This window comes from Amblyomma mixtum, chromosome 3 (assembly GCF_055824585.1).
Source record: "Amblyomma mixtum isolate Tamu chromosome 3, ASM5582458v1, whole genome shotgun sequence".
NCBI lineage: Eukaryota > Metazoa > Arthropoda > Arachnida > Ixodida > Ixodidae > Amblyomma > Amblyomma mixtum.
The window spans coordinates 294,163,729-294,187,235 of NC_143014.1; the positions used below are offsets into that span (position 1 = coordinate 294,163,729).

Sequence of the window (23,507 nt, forward strand, 5' to 3'; positions counted from 1 at the left end):
CGTTACCGCGATCCGAATGAGTGGCGCACGCCAGACGACCGCCCAATCTGTTTTCAATGCTCTCGGGTCGGCCACATTGCCCGCCACTGCCGCAGCCCCTGGACGTCACCCCCGCGAGACGCCTCCTACTACCATTCAAACTACACTCGCCGCTTTTCACCCCGCCGCCCATCCGAGACGTCTGAGGCCGCCGATCAACCTCCACGACAGTCCTCCCGTTCGCCTTCGCCGCTAGCCCGCCGCTCACGCTCACCGCAGTCGCCTCGTGTTTCGACTGCTGCGTCCTACCGCCCCTCTCATCGGGAAAACTAAGTGATGCAGCTCCCGGAGGTGACGCTGCATCAACGACCCGGACCTCAAACCCTCTACTGACGACTCGACCCAATCTGCTAGACGTTACAGTTGACGGTGTTCCTGTGCGCGCCCTTATTGACACCGGTGCCCATATTTCCGTGATGAGTGCTGACCTCCGCCGTCGCCTACGCAAAGTCCTTACGCCTGCAACGTCCCGTGTGCGCGTCGCGGATGGTGCCATGCCTGCTGTCGAGGGACTGTGCACCGCTCGCGTGACCATCGGAGACCACAGTACGCCGGTTCAGTTCACCGTCCTTACCACATGCGCCCATGACCTCATTCTCGGTTTAGACTTTTTGTCGGATCATTCTGCCCTGATTGACTGCTCGCAGGGTGTCCTTCACCTTGAGCTTCCCCAACTCGATCCTGACCCCATCGACTCGTCGCTCCGGTTGACCTGCCCCGACTATGCCCACCTGCCCCCTCAAGCCTTATCTTTCGTTTCCCTCACACCTTCTCGCCCTGTTCCCGATGGTGACTACATCGTTGCGCCAGTCCTTGACCTCGCACTGACCCGCAGTGTTGTCCTGCCCCATACCATCGCCACCGTCACAGCCAACAACCTGTCTCTACCTTTCTTGAACTTCGGCTTCTCCTCACAGCTGCTTCCAGCCGGCATGTGCGTCGCTACGTTGTCCCCACTCGCCCAGTGCCCTGTGATCGCAACCCCCCAGACCCACCGCGGTCCACTCCGCTGACCTCGGACGCATTCACGACCATGATGCCCACCGATCTCCGCCCCGACCAAACTTCTCAGCTTCGTGACCTTCTCCAGTCGTTCTCCGACATTTTTGACCTCTACAACACCTCACTGGGCCAAACTCTCGCTGTGACGCACCGCATTGACACCGGCGATGCCCCTCCCATTCGCCGCAGGCCCTACCGTGTCTCCCACGCCGAGCGCAAGGTCATAAACAACGAGGTCACAAAAATGCTTGCCAAGAACATAATCGAACCATCCCACAGTCCCTGGGCCTCTCCAGTGGTACTAGTGAAGAAAAAGGACGGCTCCTGGCGGTTTTGCATTGATTATCGACACCTCAATAAGATAACTAAAAAAGACGTCTATCCTCTGCCGCGTATTGACAACGCCCTTGACTGCCTACACGGAGTCAAATTCTTCTCCTCCATAGATCTTCGTTCCGGCTACTGGCAAATTGCCGTTGATAAGAAGGACCGTGAGAAAACCGCTTTTGTGACCCCTGATGGCCTATATCAGTTCAAAGTAATGCCTTTTGGCCTATGCAACGCGCCAGCCACATTTGAGCGCATGATGGACGCCCTTTTGCAGGGATTTAAGTGGACCACGTGCCTGTGTTATCTGGACGACGTCGTTGTATTTTCGCCTACATTTTCATCCCACCTCGAAGACCTTTCCCAGATTCTTTCCCTCTTTCGTCGTGCCAGCCTACAGCTTAACTCCTCGAAGTGCCGTTTCGCGAGACGTCAGATCACTATTTTGGGCCATATCGTTGATTTCCAGGGGGTTCACCCTGATCCCGATAAGATCCGGGCCGTGAAAGACTTTCCCCTTCCCCGATCTTGCCACAACGTCCGAAGCTTCTTGGGGCTCTGCTCGTACTTCCGTCGATTCATTCAGGGCTTCGCCGACCTCGCCCGTCCCCTCACCGACCTATTGAAGAAAGACGCCACCTTCGTCTTGGGACCTGACCAAGAACGCGCCTTCTCCACTTTGATCGCCAAGCTGACCACCACACCAGTTTTGGCGCACTTTGATGTTGCGGCCCCCACCGAAGTCCGTACTGACGCCAGTGGCTACGGCATCGGCGCTGTGCTGTCTCAGCGACAATCCGGTCTGGACCGTGTCATCGCCTATGCCAGCCGCCTTCTTTCTGCGCCCGAGCGCAATTACACCATAACAGAACGTGAGTGCTTAGCCCTTGTCTGGGCAGTTGGCAAATTCCGTCCTTATTTATACAGCCGCCCTTTTACGGTTAAAACCGACCACCATGCGCTATGTTGGCTCTCCTCTCTGAAGGACCCTGCAGGGCGGCTTGGGAGATGGGCATTGCGTCTGCAAGAGTATGATTACACCGTGACTTACAAGTCTGGCAGGTTACACCAAGATGCCGACTGCCTCTCCCGCTACCCCATTGGCCAGTGTGACTTGTTTGGCACTGCCACCGAAGCCGACCTGTTTTCTATCTCTGTCCTTGCCAACATGGGAGAAGAACAGCGCCGCGATGACGATTTGCGCTCAATTATCGACCGCCTCAATTCTACACCGTCTGATCCCTCGATGCGGCGCTTTGTGCTCTCTGACGGAATCTTGTATCGCCGCAGCCTCAATCCGGATGGCCCCAACCTTCTACTCGTTGTCCCCAAGCACCTTCGTCCTGCTATCCTTCATGAACTCCATGATCTCCACACTGCTGGCCACTTGGGTGTATCGCATACATACGACCGTGCGCGACGTCGCTTCTTTTGGCCCGGCCTGTTCCGCTCCGTACGCCGCTATGTTGCAGCCTGTGATGAGTGCCAGCGCCGGAAACGCCCTGCTACTCTCCCAGCTGGCACACTTCAACCTATTGACGTGCCCCCAGAACCTTTCCATCGCGTCGGCTTGGATCTTCTGGGTCCGTTTCCAGAGTCCACCTCCGGCAACAGATGGGTTGCAGTTGCCACGGACTACGCCACCCGTTATGCGATCACGCGGGCACTGCCAACCAGTACAGCTACAGATGTTGCGGACTTTTTGCTATACGACCTCATATTGCACCATGGTGCTCCCCGCCAACTTCTTACAGACCGCGGCCGCTGCTTTCTGTCCAAGGTTGTCTACGACATTCTTCGGTCCTGCTCTACTAAGCACAAGCTCACCACCGCCTATCACCCGCAGACAAACGGACTTACTGAGCGTCTCATCCGCAATCTGACCGATATGCTCGCTATGTACGTTTCCCCCGATCACCGCGACTGGGACCTCGCTCTCCCGTATGTTACCTTCGCATACAACTCCTCCCGCCATGATACTGCCGGTTACTCCCCTTTTTACCTTTTATACGGCCGCGAGCCCCAATTGCCTTTGGACACGCTACTGCCTACTCCTGCTGCTCCATCCTCTGAATACGCCCAAGACGCCATTGCCCGTGCTGACTACGCCCGTCAACTTGCACGCTCCCGACTTCTCGCCTCGCAGGCCTCCCAGCAGAAGTTCTACAACCGCCGTCACCGCACAGTCTCTTTCTCTCCTGGCTCCCTCGTCTTGCTTTGGTCCCCATCTCGCCGCATCGGCCTCTCCGAAAAACTTCTGTCCCGTTATGTTGGCCCGTACCGTGTCCTGCGCCAGGTAACCGCTGTCACTTACGAGATCGCTCCGGCCTTCCAGCACGCTTCCTCCCGCCACCTTCAACGTGATATCGTCCACGTCTCTCGCCTGAAACCCTACCTCTCGCCATGCCCCTCAACGTCATCCAGTACACCGTGACGGTGTTTTTCCGGACAGGGGGCCATGCAACGGATATTCACAAAAGACGATGAGAAGGAAGTGCCTGACTGGTGTGCGCGCGCTAGTGTTCGGTGTCTCCTGTGTTGTTCGCTCTGCGCTCCGGTCGCCCTTGCTTGTGACTAACCTTTCGGGCAACGTAACAATATTGTGATGCCCATGACAAGGCGTATTCTACCTATTCCTATTCTACATGGTCGGCGTTGCTGCCTAAGCCGAAGATGAGGAGAAGGAGGTTGGTGGTGTCTCGTGCTCGGCAAGCGGACCCAGCTGCTTTCAGTCCTCTGTCCCGGTCTTAATAAACCCTGGACGTAACATCTTGGTGGAGGTGCTGGGTATACTGGTTCCCCTCTCTCTAGAGAAGACGGATCCTCTGCTGCAACCTCGCCGGAGTCGTCGCATTGTTGGTCTGCCGCCTTCTGTGCTCATGATGTCCCTGGACGGCGACGCTCTGAGGTCTGTGCCCAGCAGTTCATGGCAGCATTTCCTGGAGCCACGGCCGTTCGCAGGCTCAACCAGCGAAGACGTGGATGAATGGCTTACCCACTACCAATGGGTGAGCCGCTACAATAAGTGGAACTCTTGTGCCCGGACTTGCCAACGTCGTCTTTTCCCTGACCGACACGGCCCTAACGTGGTATGACAACCACGAGGATTCATTTACGACATGGGATCGCTTTGTAGATGAGCTAAAGAAGTGTTTCGGCGACTCTGTCACGAAGAAGAAGCGGGCTGAACAAGCGCTTGCGCAAAGGGCTCAGCTTCCCGGAGAGACCTGTACAAAGTACATTGTGTAGTGTGCCAACTGTTACAGGTTCCGCTACCGCCATGCGCCGACACTGCGCTGCGCCTGACGACGACGAAGTTATGCGCCGACACTACGCTGCGCCTGACGACGACGAAGTTGCCCCGCTCTCTTGGTGCTGGCTACGCCCGTCTACGCTGCCAGATCCTGCACGGCGGTTCGGTCTCTTGAGGACGCCTAATAAACGCACCCCTACAATTGGTGGAGGTGCTGGGTACATCCCCTATCAACCTGGAACTCCGGAGCCGTACGCTGCCGCCTGTGTCAACCATGCTAGATGAGACTGCCCCAACACCGGCGGCCAGTTCAACCACCGTCATTTGTTCTGGCGTCATCCGGCAGCGTGACCCTGCCCTCTTCAGTGGCACTGCCGACCATGATGTTGACGACTGGTTGTCATCGTATGAGTGAGTGAGCAGCTATAACAAGTGGGACGACACTATCAAGCTGAGTAACGTCATCTTTTATCTCACGGACGTGGCGAACCTCTGGTTTCGAAACCATGAGGCGGACCTACCCACTTGGCCCGTATTTAAGAAGAGCTTTGCGGAAGTGTTCGGCCGCCCTGCGATGCGCAAGCTCCGTGCCGAACAGCGCTTACGGGACCGCGCTCAACGCACTGACGAGACCTTCACAAGTTACATTGAGGACATCGTTGACCTCTGCAAACGTGTCAACGCCGCCATGCCAGAAGCGGACAAGATCCACCATATCCTCAAAGGCATCGCTGACGACGCATTTCAGATGCTCCTCGCGAAAAATCCCACCACCATCAGTGAGGTTATTAAGCTTTGCCAGAGCTACGACGAGCTCCGCAAGCAGCGCGCTTCTACACGGCGTGCCGGTGTCTGCGACGAAGCCCTCTCCACACTGGCCCTGGGCGGTACTACTCCTGAGGACTCCCCTCTTCTCAACCAAATCAAAGCCTTTGTTCGTGAAGAGGTCGCTCGCCAGCTGTCCCTGATATCCCATTTTCAAGACCCCACCCATCAAGTTCCTGACTCGACCCCGTCTTTGGCTCCTATTATTCGCCGTGTCGTGCAAGACCAAGTCGCTGATCTGCTACCGTCCAGCCCTGTGCTCCCGCCTGTGACAGCACCCCTGACGTACGCCCAAGCGGTGGCCAGGCCACGGCATACGCCGGCACCCGATTCCTACCAGGCCGCCCCTTCTTTCCGTCCTCCGCCGCCGTCTGAGCCCACGTCTCAAGCTCCATTCTCAAGGGTTCGCCCACATCCTACGAATCCCTGGCGTACTGTGGACAACCGACCCATCTGTTACGCCTGTGGTCTGCCCGGCCATGTCGCGCGGCTTTGCCGCCAGCGCCTTCCGCCTTCTCGACCTGATCTGCGCTCCTACCCGTACGATGCCAAACTATCCTCGCCGAGACGGCCACCTGGTCCCCCCTTTGTTTCCCCTGATCGCCAAATTTACACCACTTGCCGATCGCCTTCCCCTCGACGCCGTTCCCCTTCTCCTATGCTGCGACGTTCTAGCTCCGCGCTTGAGGGAAATTAACAGCCGCAGTTCCGGGGGCAAGAACTGCGCTTGTTTCGAACTCCTCAAGTCCTCCGTGTCGTCCCGCTAATGTAATTGTAGTGTTCGTGGAAGGTGCCAAGGTTCTCGCCCTCGTCGACACGGGCGCTGCAGTATCTGTCATAAGTGAAGCTCTCTGCCACCAACTCCGCAAAGTGACTACCCCACTTTCTGACTTTTCGCTTCGCACTGCCTCATCACAGCGCATTCATCCCTCAGCCGCATGTACGGCCCGTGTCCTCATTCAAGATGTTTTGTACACCATCGAGTTTATTGTGCTGTCTCACTGCTCACACGACATCATCCTGGGATGTGACTTCCTTTTGACTCATTGTGCCGTTATTGACTGCGCTCGAGCGGAAATCGCCTTTTCTCCGCTGTGTGACGCTCCCTTTTGCGACGTACCTACACAGTCTGCCAAACTTGTGGTCGCGACTGATACCGACATTCCTCCGTTTTCTGCTGCCCTCGTACCCCTCTCCTGTGCCGGTGTCCCTCATTCAACTGTTTTCTTCACGCCTTCCGAAACCGCTTCCCGCCGTCCCTGCCTCCTGCTTCCCTTTGCTGTTCTGACGATCGACCATGGACAAAGTGCAATTTACGTCTCGAACCCATCTTCGTGCCCGTCAGCAGTGCTCCGAGGTGAATGCCTCGGGCGTGTTGAAGAACTTGATTCCTGCCTTCCCTACCCTATTCTTGATACCACCGCTTCCTTCGATGTCGATGTGCTCAGCTCTTGTGATGTTAAGAATGATCCACCGCCCTCCGACGTCTTCCACCGTGCCATTGACGCCGACCTTCCACCCGCGCTACGTGATCAACTCGTCGCCCTCCTGCAGCGCTTCAGTTCTTCTTTCGATCTTCCTCAGACTGCCTTGGGCCGTACGTCTGTCGTTGCGCACACCATCGACACCGGTACACACGCCCCTCTTCGCCAGCGCCCCTATCGTGTCTCGGCTTCTGAGCGCCACGTCATTTCTGATCACGTGGACGACATGCTCCGTCGGGGTGTCATACAGCCCTCCCACAGTCCCTGGGCGTCCCCTGTTGTGTTGGTAAAAAAGAAAGATGGTTCCATCAGGTTCTGTGTTGATTACCGCCGGCTCAACAACATCACACGCAAGGACGTCTATCCCCTGCCACGAATCGATGACGCCCTGGACTGCTTGCAGGGAGCTGAGTATTTCTCCTCGCTGGATTTGAGGTCAGGCTACTGGCAGGTGCCCATGGCTGACGCTGATCACTCAAAAACTGCCTTCATAACACCTGACGGCTTATATGAGTTCAACGTCATGCCGTTTGGCCTTTGCAACGCCCCGGCAACTTTCGAACGCCTGATGGACACTATCCTTAGTGGACTCAAGTGGGAGAGTTGTCTTTGCTATCTCGATGACATCGTCGTCTTTTCTGCGGACTTTTCTTCTCATCTCATCCGCCTCGAGCGCGTTCTGACTTGTCTTACTAACGCTGGGCTCCAGATGAATTTGAAAAAATGCCGCTTTGCTGCCCGACAACTCACCATTTTAGGACACGTAGTCTCTAAAGACGGCATTCTTCCGGACCCCGCCAAACTTCGTGCAGTTGCCGAATTTCCGAAGCCCACCTCACTGAAGCAGCTCCGTAGCTTCGTTGGCCTTTGCTCTTACTTCCGTCGCTTCATCTTGAATTTCGCCTCGATCATCGCTCCCCTGACACAGCTACTCGCCGGCAGCTCCAGCCTCTCCGCTTGGACGCCTGTTTGCGATGATGCCTTCGACACCTTGCGCCGCCTTTTGGTTTCGCCTCCCATCCTGCGCCACTTTGACCCGACTGCGCCTACTGAGATCCACACTGACGCCAGTGGTATTGGACTGGTGCCGTTCTCACCCAACGCAAACCTGGCTTCCGTGAATATGTGGTCGCCTACGCCAGTCGGACCTTGAGCAAAGCGGAGGCCAACTATTCTGTTACCAAACGAGAATGTTTGGCCATCATTTGGGCCTTTGGAAAATTTCGTCCCTATGTCTACGGTCGCCCGTTCTGTATAGTAACCGACCACCATGCCCTGTGCTGGCTGGCCTCTCTCAAAGACCCGTCAGGGCGCCTAGCTCGCTGGGCTCTGCGACTGCAGGAGTATGACATTCATGTCATTTACCGCTCTGGCCTCAAGCATAATGACGCGGACGCTCTTTCCCGCTCGCCGCTACCTAGTGCTTCATCGCCTGCTCCTGTGTCTGCTTACGACTTGTCCTCGCTTGCCACTGCCGACATGTCCACCGAGCAGTGGAAAGACCCTTGGATCGCCACTCTTAATAACTTCCTTTCGAGTCCTACGACTGATAATTCGTCCCGTTCCCTCTTACGTCAAGCCCGTCACTTTTCTATTTGGGACGGTCTCCTCTATCGTCGCAATTACCTGTTCGACGAACGCAAATGGCTCCTAGTGATCCCCCGCCATCTACGCACCGACATTTGCGCCGCTTTCCATGCGGACCCCCAGTGTGCCCACGGCAGCGTGTTAAAAACCTATACGCATCTGCGTCTCCGATTCTACTGGCGTGGCATGTACCGCTTTGTTCGCCACTTTGTGCGATCTTGCCCATCCTGTCAACGGCGTAAATGTCCGCCTCACACCTCGCCTGCTCCACTGCAGCCGTTACCCTGCCCTGCCCGCCCGTTTGACCGCGTTGGCATAGACCTCTACGGCCCCCTCCCTCCCACTCCCGCTGGTCACCGCTGGATTATCGTGGCCGTGAATCATCTCACACGTTATGCTGAAACGTCTCCATTACCATCTGCGTCCGCCCGCGACGTGGCTTCCTTTCTTCTAAAGAACCTGATTCCTCGCCATGGTGCTCCTCAAGAACTGCTCAGCGACCGTGGACGCGTATTCCTGTCTGACGCTCTTGAGGCCCTCCTCAAGGAATGCCGCATTATCCATCGAACCGCTTCGTCTTACCACCCTCAGACCAACGGCCTGACCGAGCGTTTCAACCGAACCCTCAGTGACGTGCTGTCCATGTACGTCGACGCCAACCACTCCAACTGGGACCAAGTTGTTCCCTTCGTCACCTACGCATATAACACTGCGACACAAACCACCACTGGATTCTCTCCCTTCTTTCTTCTGTACGGCTGCGAGCCCCCCTGCACGATGGATACTCTTCTTCGCTACCGACCCGACATTTCCGAGTCCACGCCACTGTCCGACGCTGCCAGGTACGCCGAAGAATGCCGCCAGCTTGCTCGCTCGTTTACCACGCAGACCCAGTGGCAGCAAAAACATGACCGCGACACTTCCGCGGCCTCTACCTCCTACCCTGCCGACTCCCTTGTGTGGCTCTGGGTGCCTCCCATAACTCCCGGCCTTTCGCGGAAACTGCTGCATCGGTATCATGGTCCCTACCGGGTTCTCAAGCAAACCTCTCAGGTCAATTACATTGTTGAGCCTGTTGCACCCGCTGCGGACTTGCGTCGCCGTGGCCGCGAAACCGTCCACGTCAACCGACTGAAGCCGTACTACGACCCCTCTGTTCTTCCTTCCCCTTAAGACGCCAGGCTGGCTCCTTTTCACCCGGGGGAAACTGTAGTGTGCTAACTCTGACAGGTTCCGCTACCGCCATGCGCCGACACTACGCTGCACCTGACGACGACGAAGTTATGCGCCGACACTACGCTGCACCTGACGACGACGAAGTTGCCCCGCTCTCTTGGTGCTGGCTACACCCGTCTACGCTGCCAGATCCTGCACGGCGGTTCGGTCTCTTGAGGACGCCTAATAAACGCACCCCTACAATTGAAGAAATCATAAAGTTATGCAAGGTCGTCTCTCCTGGCATGACAGAAAAGGATAAAGTTGGCCACCTACTTAAAGGGTTTGCAGAAGACATTTACAATTTTCTTATCGGCAAAGCAAGTCTAGATTCCATGTCTGACGTCATCCAGCACTGCCGCACGTTTGAGACATTGAAGATGCGTCGCATCACACCGAAATTCGGACGTTTGGCCGGTGTGACAACGGTGGCAGCCGTAGACACAACATCGTCGTGTGATATGGCTTCCACGATCCGCCAGATCGTGTGCGAAGAGTTGACCAGGTCGCTGGAACTCACTCGGAATTCTTCAGTGCTTTCTTCTGAGTATCCCACGCGCCCTCCTCTGCCAACCGCAGTTAACGCAGCGGACTTTGAGGACCACCGGGTGCCCCGACAGCTGCGGCCGAGCAACATATCGCGATCGCCTCCAGAGCACCGGCCCCGCTTTTACCAACATCCGTCGGCCACATACGACGAGAACATTTGGCCCAATACTAGGCACGAAGACTACTTGCCGGCTCAACGTGCTCCTGGTCCCTCTCTTGTCTGTTACCGCTGCGGTCAGCCCGGTCACATCTCACGATTTTGTCCCCGCCGCCAACCATCGCGTTGCGGCTCCTCAGGCTATCCTCCGCGGCATGATTACCAACCTGTACCTTCTCGGCGCCCGTCCTACCCGCCTGATGTCGACAACCGATGGCCTGCACAAATGCGGAATAGTTCACCGGCATCAGACAGAAGCGTGACTCCACCTCCAGCTTACCCCTACACCACCACGTTTCCGTTCCTATCTGTACGGACGACCGTTCACCGTCGTCACCGACCATCATGCCCTCTGCTGGCTCGTTAACCTTCGTGACCCATGCGGGCGCCTTGCACGGTGTGCTCTCCGGCTGCAAGAGTTCGATTACACAGTCTTTTACAAGAGTGGTCGCCGTCACGCTGACGCGGACTGTCTTTCGAGGCTGCCCCTTCCCGAGTCTGAGTCTACCATCGCTACTTTGGACCACTGCGTCACGTCAGTGTCATCTGCTTTTCCTGATGTCGCAACGTTCAAAGCGGAACAGCAGAAAGATTTAACCCTACGGTCTCTCCTTGCGGCATCTGAAGATCCTTCCAATGTCAGCCACTTTTGTGTGCGGGATGGTCTTCTGTGGAAGAAAAACTGTTCTTCTACGGGCCACCGCTTCCTGCTGGTAGTCCCGAAGAGCCTGTACAACTCTGTTTTGCAAGCCATGCACGATGACCCTACATCTGGACATCTTGGTTCAGCACGGATGCTGCACCGTACTTAGGCACGCTTCTATTGGCCGAAAATACGGGCCACGACTGAGCGGTACATCGCCAGCTGCACCCAGTGTCAACAATACAAGCGACCTACTAGCCTTGCATCTGGTCAGCTTCACTCTGCGACACCGTCCGCAGCACCATTCGAGCAAGTGGGCATAGATCTCCTTGGCCCGTTTCCGAAATCCTATCATGAGAACCGCTGGATAGTGGTTTGTGTCGATTACCTTACTCGTTATTGTGAAACGGCAGCCCTACCCGCAGCTACAGCGTATCATGTGTCCTCTTTTCGGCTACGATTCATAGTTCTACGTCATGGACCTCCAAAGGTTATCATCAGTGACCGTGGTCGGCAGTTCACCGCTGATGTCGTGGAGCAACTTCTCCGTTCCTGCGCATCGCATTTTCCCCATTCCTCGCCTTACCATCCCCAGATGAATGGACTCACTGAGCGCACGAACCGCACGATCACCAACATGCTGTCAGTGTATGTTGATTCAAGGCACAAGAATTGGGACAGCGTCCTGCCGTTCATCACGTACAGGCGCGGACAAAAGTAAACGGAGCATGCAACTGTCTTCGAATATTTTTAACGCGTCACCTAATCGAAATTTCCAGCAGTGGTGCGCGCATGCTGGTAGAGGAGGTTGGTGGGCTTTCACGTAGAGAAACAACGCTTCTTCCTTTACAATGAAGAAGGCCTCATTGCACTTCGAACAGAATAGCGTGCTCCGTTTACTTATGTCCGCGCCTGTACGTGTTCAATACCGCGCGCCATGAGACTACTGGCTACAGCCCCTTCTTTTTACTTTATGCTTGGCCCCCACGCTACACCCTGGACACCATACTACCATTTTCTGACGAGCTTCCTGAAGATCCCTCCATCGCTGAGACACTCTGTCTCGCCGAAGAAGCCCGACGCCTTGCTCGTCTTCGTGTTCTCGCCTCCCAAGATCGGTCCAAAGCGCGCTACGATGCCCGCTGCCGTCACATCACTTACAGGCCTGGTGATTTGGTCTTGTTGTGGCGGCCTATCAGAAAGTGAGGATTGTCTCAGAAGCTGCTGTGCCACTACGATGGGCCCTATGTCATTGTTGAGCAATTTAGCGAGCTCAATTACCGCATAGCTCGTCTCACGGCAAGCGGACGTCGTTCAGCGCGAACTGAAGTCGCTCACGTTGCCCGGCTGAAGCCCTACCATTCGCGCGGCGCTTCTTAACTCGCCCAGCGTGCTTCGGCTGTGTAGGGGGAAGTGTGACGCCCATGACAAGGCCTATTCTACCTATTCCTATTCTACATGGTCGGCGTTGCTGCTTAAGCCGAAGATGAGAAGGAGGTTGGTGGTGTCTCGTGCTCGGCAAGCGGACCCAGCTGCTTTCAGTCCTCCATCCCGGTCTTAATAAACCCATGGCTTGTTTCATAGCTCATTGGTGCTTAGCATGTGAAAATGTGATATTTATGTGCAGCGCTGTCCATATGCTAGCATTTGAAGCTAGTGTGACAAATGTGTCGCACTGTCATATAAACTATTAATGCCATTGTAGTTGGCAGTTAACTTTATTTACTTTCCTGCACAATGCCAGCAACTAGACCTTTATTGTACCACTCTAGAGAATTACTTTCCTGCAAGATATGTGCCTTAGAGTGACCAAGATTTTGCATTTTTGTCTTTTATGTTTATAAGACTGGTGCTTTAGTGGGTTGATTGCACCACGGTTTGTGTGTTTATTTCAGAGTTGTGTACACTTTTTGGGCGCACATTGCTTGTTTCTGAATTTGGTGTGACACAAATTTACTGTGTGTTGCTTCCATTTTTGTTTTAATATATATTTTTCTATCTTTTGTGTGATTCGGGTTGTGTGCTTTGTGTCCTGCCTGCTTCTTTTTGTTTTGGCCAACACAGTTATATCTAACCTAATGGTCCCACTGATTATGTTCTTTATACCTGATGTTAGTTGTGGTCTTTCCGCAGCAAAATAGTCAGACAGATGTGGACTCTGTTTCATTAGAAACAGTCCACCATTAACAGGACTTCGTTTTCAAAAGAGGCTTTATCATGTAGCCACGTGATCCTTACCCTTACTGTCAACAAGCTGCTTTACAAGCATAGGAAAATTAGAAGCTATCCAAAGAAAGGCAGTAAGATTTATGTTTAACAAATACAGGCCTACTGACTCACCCACCGAACTACTCCAGACAGCCGGCATTCTCACTCTGGAAAATAGAGCTAAACTTGCACGACTAAAATTACTTTACTAGTTACTCCATAATCAGCTTAACCTTGATAAAACTAGGTACCTGATGGCCCCAGAGACAAGACCTACATGTCACAGACATTCAGTAACATTAAAAGAGCACACATTTCGTACTGACTGCCTGAAATACTCCTTTTTTCCACTTGCAATAAGAGAATGGAACACCCTTGACCTCTCCATTACCCGCAGCACATCACTAGATATCTTCACTCAGTCAGTAGAAAATTTTCTTCACTCGTAAACACACTTGAATTCTGAACCTTTGTTGACAACTTCCTTTTTATTGCCTTGCTATTTTTCTTACCAGTGCTTGTTCGTTTCTAATGTCATATATATCCCATGTATTGATTATGTTATCTTGTCTTGAACTAAAATGTACAATCCGACGATCCTATTGCTCTACCCGTGACTTTTATGTATTGAACCTTAATTAAGTGCGACACTGTAGTCGTTTAATTGCCCTTCAATCCTTCTTCTTGTTCACTCTTTGTGTCCATTATTCATGACGTTGTTGTAGTTTATACTTTGATGTGCCTTGTTCCAGCGCCCTTCCTGTTAAAATCCCCAGTGGATTGACAGTATCTCTAAATAAATAAATAAATAACTATGCTTGGAACTCGGCAGCCAGTGATAAACCAGCCTTCTCAACATTGTCTTTATGAGATTCAGCAGGAGCCCATAAAATGCTCATCCTTTGTGTTCGTGAGCGAACGGCTCTAGGTTTGCATCATTGTCCGCTTAGTCTTCTAAGCAATATTTTGTCAAGCTGGCAGTGCATCAATGGTACATTGTCACAATTTCTTCAGTGAGATTATGTGGGCATTCAGCAATATTCTCTGCCATTTTCAAGCCTGTAAACAACCTGCTGAGTAGAAGTAGTTTGTGATACACAGTGTAACCAGGTTTGTTTGTACTTCTTGAAAGGCATCTTGCAGATATTGTGGCTGAGACATTGCCACATAGTCTGTCAAATGCTATCAGTATTCACTGACATGTTGCCTACAAGGCACCTTCAGCACATAACTGACTCCCATGTGTGATGATTGATCTTGCATGTTGCATTCAGTGGAACTAGATCATGGTCACTGATGTCGGGGAAGCAAGCAAGTGGTGCACCGTACCGTTGTCAAGTGCAAGTAATTGTGTTGTTCTTTGTGTGGTAGTAGAACTCGGTGAATCACTTGGCAAAAAAGTTGCTGGTCATTCCAGTCTTCATTTAAATTTACACTGATACTTGCTGCAGGACTGAGTACAAAAGGTTGCTTACCATCCAAGGCTGCATTGCTTGTAGAGCATAAGGGGCATAACAGCACCACAAACCACAACTGCTAGTCGCTGCCATGTGTGCTCTTGCATTAGATGGCACTGCAAAGCTTGCTGTGCTTTATAGCATCAAGAGCATCAAATTCACAGGCATACATTTTTGCCTGCCACATATAGTAAAACACCTTAACCTAGACTACATCTGTCCCAAATTTAATATTGCCTCTACGGTCACCAAAAGTCTGTTTGATTTGACTGCACTCGCACTAGTACCATAAAATTTTTTACTGCTACTTTGGTCCAGGTAGTTCATGTGCTGTGATGGTACTGGCTGCCTCTAAAGCAACTAGTAAAGTGCAGGTCTCGTCATTTGCTATCCTTAGCTTCACCATGCAATTTCAAACAGCTGCATGCAACCCACATTAACAGCCGTGACCATCCCTAACAACTTGAATTCTCGAACATGAAATCACAATAAAGTGTTGCCATGAATGAGCCCCAGAAAATTATTGTTTTCCTGGAGAAAGTTTCATGTATTGCACTGAAGATTAATAAATATTGTTACAGCTGCAGCCAAGATGTCGTAAGATGACACGGGTGTTTGGATGGTGTGTGGAAGAATGACGATTGGAGCTGGTGTGCACTGATGTCTGGGAGGTGTTGCTGACTGCAAAGTGGCACTTGGCGCTCGGGAATACCCCGTAAAAGTTTGGTGGAGTGTGCGGGGTAAAACTATCTCGGCCCACAACTCCGAAGTGGCCGCCAGTTTATTTTTGTAACTATGCCACCATGCACATCCTCATCCACAGCGGTAACAATAACGCCAACTGTTGCCATGGCGCAGCCTCAGGAACCGGGCACATTTTGTGGCACCGATGAAGTCGGTGTCGACGACTGGCTCCCCATGTACTAGCGATAAGCAAACACAACTGCTAGGATGCTACTGTAACTTTTTTTTTTATTATTAGAACCTCTAGGGCCCCCAGCTGGGACATTACATGAGGGGTGTGCGCTTGAACGGTGGTTAACGATGGCTGTTGTAAGGTGATTACAAAGATGATGCTTGCCGACATGATTTTCTACCTGGCCAAATAGCAGACATCTGGTTCGAGACCTATGTGGACGACATAACATCCTGGGATATTTTTAAGCAGAAGCTGAAAGACTTATTTGGAAAGCCAATTGGACGCTAGCTCAGTGCAAAAAAAGATTTTCTTGGTCGAGCACAGTCAACCACAGAGGCGTACGTATCGGGGACAGTGCCATGTCAGAGACCGCCAAGGTGAGCCATATCCTGAAGGGGATCGCGGAGACGCATTTAATCTTCTGCTCTGCAAAGACTGCACCACCGTTGACTCCGTTCTCCAGGTGCAAAGACAGATTGAACAAACCAAACACCGCCGAACTGATCCTCGTTTTGACGAACTTTCCACCACAGCTGCTACATCTTTGTGCAAGGACACCTATACTGACCAGTCTTTGCGCCTAGCAAATGTGACCTGGATAGTTCGAAGGAAACTAGAGGCTATGACCCCAGTTTCCTTCTCTCCTGAGCCCACTGAATCCACTATTGCCCTATTAAAGCAGTTGTTCACCAGGAGTTTGCAAACGCGGGCCTGAACAACCCCGTTCCCCACACGCCACACCAATTATTGCTGCTGCTGCTGCCATTCAGCCCTTCCCTGTGCACTGCCCCTTCTGTAATCCTTCAGAATGGTGCACCTTGGACGGACGGCCCATCTGCTACCACTACTTACGCATCGGCCACATTTCCTGCCATGTGGTCTACATGTGCTGTGTGTCTTACCTACATACATTTCATAAACTTATATGATCTCACTTCTAGGAAGCTTCTTTTAGCCCTCATTTAATGCCACCATCACTGCCAAACCTCCAGCTTAGCCCTGTACTTTTGTCAGGGCCACCTACAAAATATATAGTTTACATATATATCTCACATTTTTCAGCACATTTACTGGAACCACTTGTCCTCTTAATTGATTGAGATATAAGATGCACTGGCTATAACAAAATTTGAATCAAGAGTGCTCAATGTGTATATATATAGAAAGAATAGGCATGATAAAGCGTAATCTGAATTTAGTTTTATAATGACAGCTAAAAACCACGGACACCATGCATAGCAAGAAAGAGTGACATTGAGTTTGTTCTGTGTTACTGCTGCTTGCAGTAAAATTATCCACGCAGACATCCCACCTTCCTGCCACTCCAAACCAGCAGAAGTAAGAGTTTGTGCAGACAGCCCTATTTGCATTTGTTGTGGTTTATTGTTTAGTGCGGGCTGAAGATACTCATAATGCATGCAGCTTACCCACTTGTTTGCCCTTATGCCTGATGTAAAAAGAAATGTCTTTTTGGTCAGCCCTATGTGGGCTTGGTAAGAATTCTCCCAAACAGAGCCCGTATTTTGTTTGTATCTGCCCTCAAATACTTGACTAGGGACCGGCGTGGGAAGAATGCAGGCATATACAGCTTTTCAGCCCCACTACACCCGATGTAGGTCCAACAGCAATTTTGTGTGGGCAGCCTCACTTGGGCTTGGCATGCGTTTTGCCCTCAAGCACCCAACTAGGGACCAATGTGGGAAGCATGCAAGCATACAGCTTTCCAGCCCCTCTACGCCCTTTGTTGGTCCAACAGCAGCTTTGTGTGGGCAGCCTCATTTTGGCTTGCCAACATATTTTCTACATGGAGCCCACATTTACATTGCCCAAGATGGGCTGCATGCCAGCATAGCTGAGGTAGGTCTAAGAGCAGTTTTGGGTAGGCAGCCCCATTTCGGCTTGCCCAAACAGTACCGTCAAAATGCCCACATTTCGGTTCAATCTGCCCTCAAGTACGTGACAAAGGACCGATGTGGGTAGCATGCAGGCTCGCATGCTTGCCAGCCCCATCACAGCCGGTTAGGGACCAACGGGGTTTTTGTGCGGGCTACCTTACTTGGGCTTTCCAGCATGGAGCCCACATCTGCTTTCTTATATGCCCTCAAGAAGCCTGCAAGGGACCGATGCAGACCTGATGGGGGTATGTGGACTTGGTTAGCCCCTGCAATACCTACGTGGGACCCATGCAGAATTAACAGGGGCTAGCCCCATTTGGGCTTGCCCACATGCTCTCCACAGGGGTCCAATAGGGGTTTTAGATGGGCTGGCCCTGCCCCTTTTGCCCATAAGGGACCCGCAAGGGCCCGACATTTTGTGCTGCCTGGGTGCCCAGGGGCTCCTTGATGGCTGGATGACGTCGTCACGTAGCATTTCCTCAACTTGCTTGCGAATAGCTTGGCGTTCTAGCGGCGATACGCGGTAGGGGCTCTGTCGCAGTGGTCGGGCGTGTTCGTCTGTGACAATGCGGTGCTTGGCAAGCTGGGTTCTTCGCACATTCGATGCTGATGAGAAGCAATCGCTGTACTTTTGAAGAAGACTGCGTATTTGTTCTTGTCTGCTCCGTGGTAATGTCGGGTTGATATCAAACGTTGGTTGATGGCCTTGGTTAGATGGTTCTAGGGGTTGGTCGGGTAGGGCACATATGTCTCTGATGTCCGCCAGCTCGTCGAGGAAAGCGATCGTCGTACCTTTGTTTAGATGCCGGTATTCTTCGGTGAAGTTGGTTAGCAGCACCTGGGCTTGGCCATTTCGGATTTGGGCGACTCCCCTTGCGACGCCCAGTCCTCGATCAAGGAGTAACTGGGTGTTCCCCTCGACGACGCCTTCCGCAGTTTCGACGTCTCCAGTACCTATGCAGGCGAAGACACTTGATCGGGGCGGCACGCTCAGTACTTCGTCAAGGACGTTTAAGGCAACGCGATGAGTCGCTGTCGTCGCTGCAGATATGGCTTTGTCCGTGGAAAGCTTGATCGACTTGGATCGAAGGTCGATGATCGCCCGATGTTCATTCAGGAAGTCCATTCCTAAAATCACGTCTCGCGAGCATTGCTGTAGGATCAGGAATATTGTCGCGTAGGTTCTCCCATTTACAGTAACTCTCGCGGTGCAGCGTCCTGACGGCGTAATCAGGTTACCACCTGCGGTGCGGATCAGCGGGCCATCCCAAGTTGTTACCTTCCTGAGTCGGACAGCGAGTGGCCCACTCATGACGGAGTAGTCAGCTCCGGTGTCCACCAAGGCAGTAACCGCGTGATCGTCGATCATAACTTCAAGGTCACTTGTTCGCGTTTGCGCATTGCACGTTGTCTTCGGTGTACGATCTCGGCTTCGTCGAGTAGTGAGGCTGCGGTGGGCGTACTGCGACGTTACTTCACTGGGCAACGGTAAAAGCTTCAAGTCTGGCCGCGTCGTCGTCGTCGTCGTCGGTGTCGTCGTCGTCGGAGCTGTCGTCGTCGGAGCTGTCGTCGTCGGAGCTGTCGTCGTCGGAGCTGTCGTCGTCGGTGTTGTCGTCGTCGGTGTTGTCGTCGTCGGTGTTGTCGTCGTCGGTGTTGTCGTCGTAGTTGAGGCATGGTCTTGAGTACTCGTCGATGGAGGATCTTTATCATTGTGCTTAGAAGCAACCTCACCTCCAGAGGCTGCTTTATTTAGTTTAACCTTCGGGGGCTGGGGGAGCGTCCACGCATGGCGTAACCTCGGCTAGGAGATACAAAGCGCGGGGACGATGGCGACGGGGAACGTGATAGGCGGCTCGGCGATGAGTATTCTTCCCGACGCAAAAACTCCTCGATTTCGGCTGGTCGCTGGCCGGGTCGGGGTCGTGGAGCGTCGTAAGAGAACCCTCGGATGCCCAGTCTTCTGTATGGGCAGTGCCGGAGGACGTGACCGGCTTCGCCACAGTGGAAGCATAGTGGGCGGCGCTGGTCGGGAGTTCTCCACTCGTCGCATTTCCTCGACTGCGCGCGTCGCTCGTAAGACGGGCGGGTTGAGGCGAGTGGGCGGCGGTCCAACGCAGCTGGCTGAGGGCGATAGGGGCTTGGGTCCCGTCGTCGAGGGGCAGGACGGCGCACAGCTGCGGCGTAAGTCATGGCTGGGGGCTGCAGAGGCTGCGTGGGTGTCGGCGTCACACCCAAGGCCTGTTGAACCTCGTCCCTGATGACGTCCGTGAGCGATGAAATTTGCGGCTGCGTTCCCGTTGGCAGCAATCGTCGGAGCTCCTCTCGCACAACTTGACGTATAACATCCCGCAGGTCATTGCTGTTAGCGGTGTCCAGGCAGCTTGCTGAGAAAATGCGCTGCTGGCGGTCATACTGGCGGGCTCGGGCATCCAGAGTTTTTTCCATCGTGGATGCCTCTTCTACAAATTCCGCGACAGTTTTCGGTGGGTTTCGGACGAGGCCGGCAAAGAGTTGCTCTTTAACTCCTCGCATGAGCAACCTTACTTTTTCTTCTTCCTTCATGTTTGCGTCGGCACGCCGGAAGAGACGCTTCATTTCCTCAGTGTACACAGCAACGGTCTCGTTTGGGTGTTGTATGCGAGACTGTAGCAGCTGCTGGGCTCTCTCCTTTCGCACAACGTTCGTGAATGTCTTTAGAAGCTGCTCCTTGAAGGTTTCCCAGTTCGTGAGGTTAGCTTCCTCATTCTCAAACCAGACTTTTGCTGGTCCCTCCAAGGCGAAGAAGACGTACCTAAGTTTCGTAGCATCATCCCAGTTGTTGAAGGCAGCCACACGGTCGAACTGTTCCAGGCATTCTTCGGGGTCGGCGCCAGGCGAAGCGTCGAAGGTTGGTGGCACCCGGGGCTGGTGGAGAATGATTGGAGTCGTCGGCTGGGGCAAGCTCATGGTGGACGTTTCCGCTGGCTTCCGCTTCCGGGTAGGGTCCGGCAGATTCCCGAACTCTGGTGCGTCCCCTTGCAGGCGTCGGCTAGCGCGGTGGACTGTACTCAGGTCCTGCGGTTGATGACTCAGAGGGCTGGCGTCACGGCTTGTAGGGGGTGTCCGGTACATGGAAGGCTACCCCGCACCTCCACCAGATGTCACGTTGTAGTGACGGGAGTTCAGCGGTCAGGAAGACACCAACCAGTCTTGGAAACGAAGCTCTTTATTTGGGCTGACTTGCGCCCACAAAAGAACTGAATCACTCGGCGGCGGCGTAAGCAACAACCGTGCTCGTCGGTCGTCGAACTACGAATGTCCGCTGCTCGCGGCATCGCTCAATTTAAAGCCGGCAAGGAAACTTCCAGATAACAGGTCAAGATCGTCTACGGTAATCTGGAAAAACCTAGATGCAGCCTTTCATGGCTGCGAACAATCGAGATTAGTCTGGTCGCTTCTCGCGCCACGAACAAAAGTGATAACGACCCTTTCCTGCTGCCTTGAGCGTGAACGAACACACACTGCAATGATACGTGGCACTATATGATTAACGTTGCGGTCCCGCAACAGGCCAAGGGCGTGCAAACGGTGCATGCAAAACAAAGGCCGTGAAAGGGCGTGAAAGGCGAGCCGCAGTAAAAGTAAGAAAAACTTTATAACACTTTCGTTACGATATGAGCCTTTCGTTAATTTTAAACGAAGTGTTTTGATGATTTTGTAATGGTTCAAAGTAAAAAGATTTTTTCCTTAATTTTAATTAATTTTTCTGATCTCCATCTTCCAATGGCGCTTTATTCGCATGGTCTTCAGGCTGATGTACGTGCAACTGGTTCTGGACAGCGTATTTAAGCATTTAGCGCTACAGGTAAGCAAGACCCAGTGATTCTGATGCTGCTTGAGCAAAAAACAAGCTAGAAAAGCTTGCAGCACTTTTGCTTGAGGTCTAACTGATAAAACTTTCTCCTTCTGCCTTTTTTGTGGCAAAAATTTTTGTTAACCACGTGCTATTTTAAATATGAGTTGAGACTTTTATTCATGTTTACAAGTGGAAAGCGAGAATGATGATGTAGCCTTTTTCTGTCCTCTGGGGTTTCGGCGACTAAGCGGGCCTTGTGCTTCCAGTTTTTTCGTAAGCAGTCGGTGTAATGCACGCAATGAATGTACTGCCGTTAAGGCATAATTTTTGTCGCCACATTGCATTCGATACTGACCATCCACCCGTCTAACTGGCTGATTCGACAGTGAGGGCGGAGTGCAGTATCGGAGTGGATAAAAAATAAAACTGAAGCTGATTTTGGATTGTATCACCCCGCACTCTCTGTAGATAACAAATTACCATAACACTATACACGAACACCGTAATAAGTCCTGCTACTATCGAAACAGTCACGCTGAAAACTCTTCGCGCTTCAAATGCGCCAGTTAGTCATGTGCGCTCAGTGATGTTCGTTAATAAGTAGCGCCTTGTGTTGTGACCGAGAAAAATAACTTTTTGAAATGTAGGCTTGGAGCAAGATTAGATCGACGCTGTCATGGTTCTACAAGTGTTCCGGTACAGCGTTGAATCCACCTGTTTCCATATTTTGTCGCATTGCTGGCACCGGAAAAAGCATCATCTTGCAAACGCTGTTTAAAAGCCAACCCAGGATATATTTTACAGCAAAATTTAGAACAAAAACGCTGAATATACCGATAAACCAAGTGCGCAACAGAGAAAACAACATGGTTCCGCGCGCGTCGATCCTTCGTATATACGTTCCTTCGTATATCCTTGCTTCGTATCCTTCGTATATTCGATCCTTCGTATATTCGTTCGCGGCGCCACCTCAGCGCAACGTCCATTTCGGGAAGATTGCCAATACCGCCTATTGTCCTCCTGCTCACGAGTTTTACCGCTTCGCTTTCTCGTTCCTTATTGGTGCTCTCTTTTCTTCCTTTTTATGTATCGTTCTATGCGTACTATCGGTAAGAAATGTCAAGAATTGAAGAGACGCGCCTACCGTCTGGCCCGTTGGTCTAGGGGTATGATTCTCGCTTCGGGTGCGAGAGGTCCCGGGTTCAAATCCCGGACGGGCCCTGGGAAACTTTTTTCAGCCCTTTGCGTTCCACCTTTGGCTTCAATAATTTTGTCAATTATTGTAACTTCAATTTAGTTTTCAATAATTGTAACTTCTGTCTGCAGTATAGAAAGCAGCTTCGTCTGCGGTCTGTGTGCAGCATCAAATTTTCCGCGTCTACTTTAATGCGCGAATGGTTCCTGTGGCTTTGAATTTTCTTCCCCGTGTTGTTTCATTGTCCCTGAGGGAACCGCCTTTTTTTCCGGCTGCGTAAACCGCCTGCTGGTGACCGCGGTGAAGAATATGAAGGAGAGACCCTTACGCAGCTCATTAAGGCCACCGCAGTTCTGGCCTTTGCGCAGCCGCCTAACGAAAAGTACTGCCTTGTTTAAAGGGACCCTGAAATGATTTCGATGGTCGCAGTCTAGTAAAACAGATCTGTAGAGGTGGTCTTCGTGGGCATTCCAGTCAAATTTGAAAGCTCTGCTTGGTGAAGGCTGGCCTTTCAAATTATAGGCAACCTTGAAGGCTGGCCCTTCCGCCCACTGACTACACCGGGGTAGGGGACGCGTGCTGAAGTGTGTCGCCCTAAGCGGCGGCGAGCTACTGCGAGTAGTGATTTTGAAAAATTATTTCTAAATTATAGCTTCTATGCACAACTTTGAAATTTGACTCGAATACCCACAAAGATCACCTCTACAGATATGTTGCTCTAGAATGTGCCCATCTAAATCATTTCTCTTTAGGGTATTCGAAACGACTTCTACGTCGGAATGTGTCTTCCGTGCCGTAAGAAAATGGCTATTGCCCACAGTGCCAAGCCGCCGCCGAGCAAAGTAATATTCGACTCCGTGAGGGTGAAGCCACACGCCCGCATGGATACGAGCGAAGTATATCAGAAGGGCAAATGA

General features: G+C 52.4%; 1 non-coding gene across 1 annotated transcript; it reads left to right on the forward strand.

Annotated features, from left to right (window-relative positions):
- The first annotated feature begins 22,544 nt into the window (after positions 1–22,544).
- On the forward strand, positions 22,545–22,616 carry TRNAP-CGG (transfer RNA proline (anticodon CGG)). Its single transcript has one exon. It is a non-coding gene; the product is annotated as a tRNA-Pro (tRNA).
- Positions 22,617–23,507: the final 891 nt, after the last annotated feature.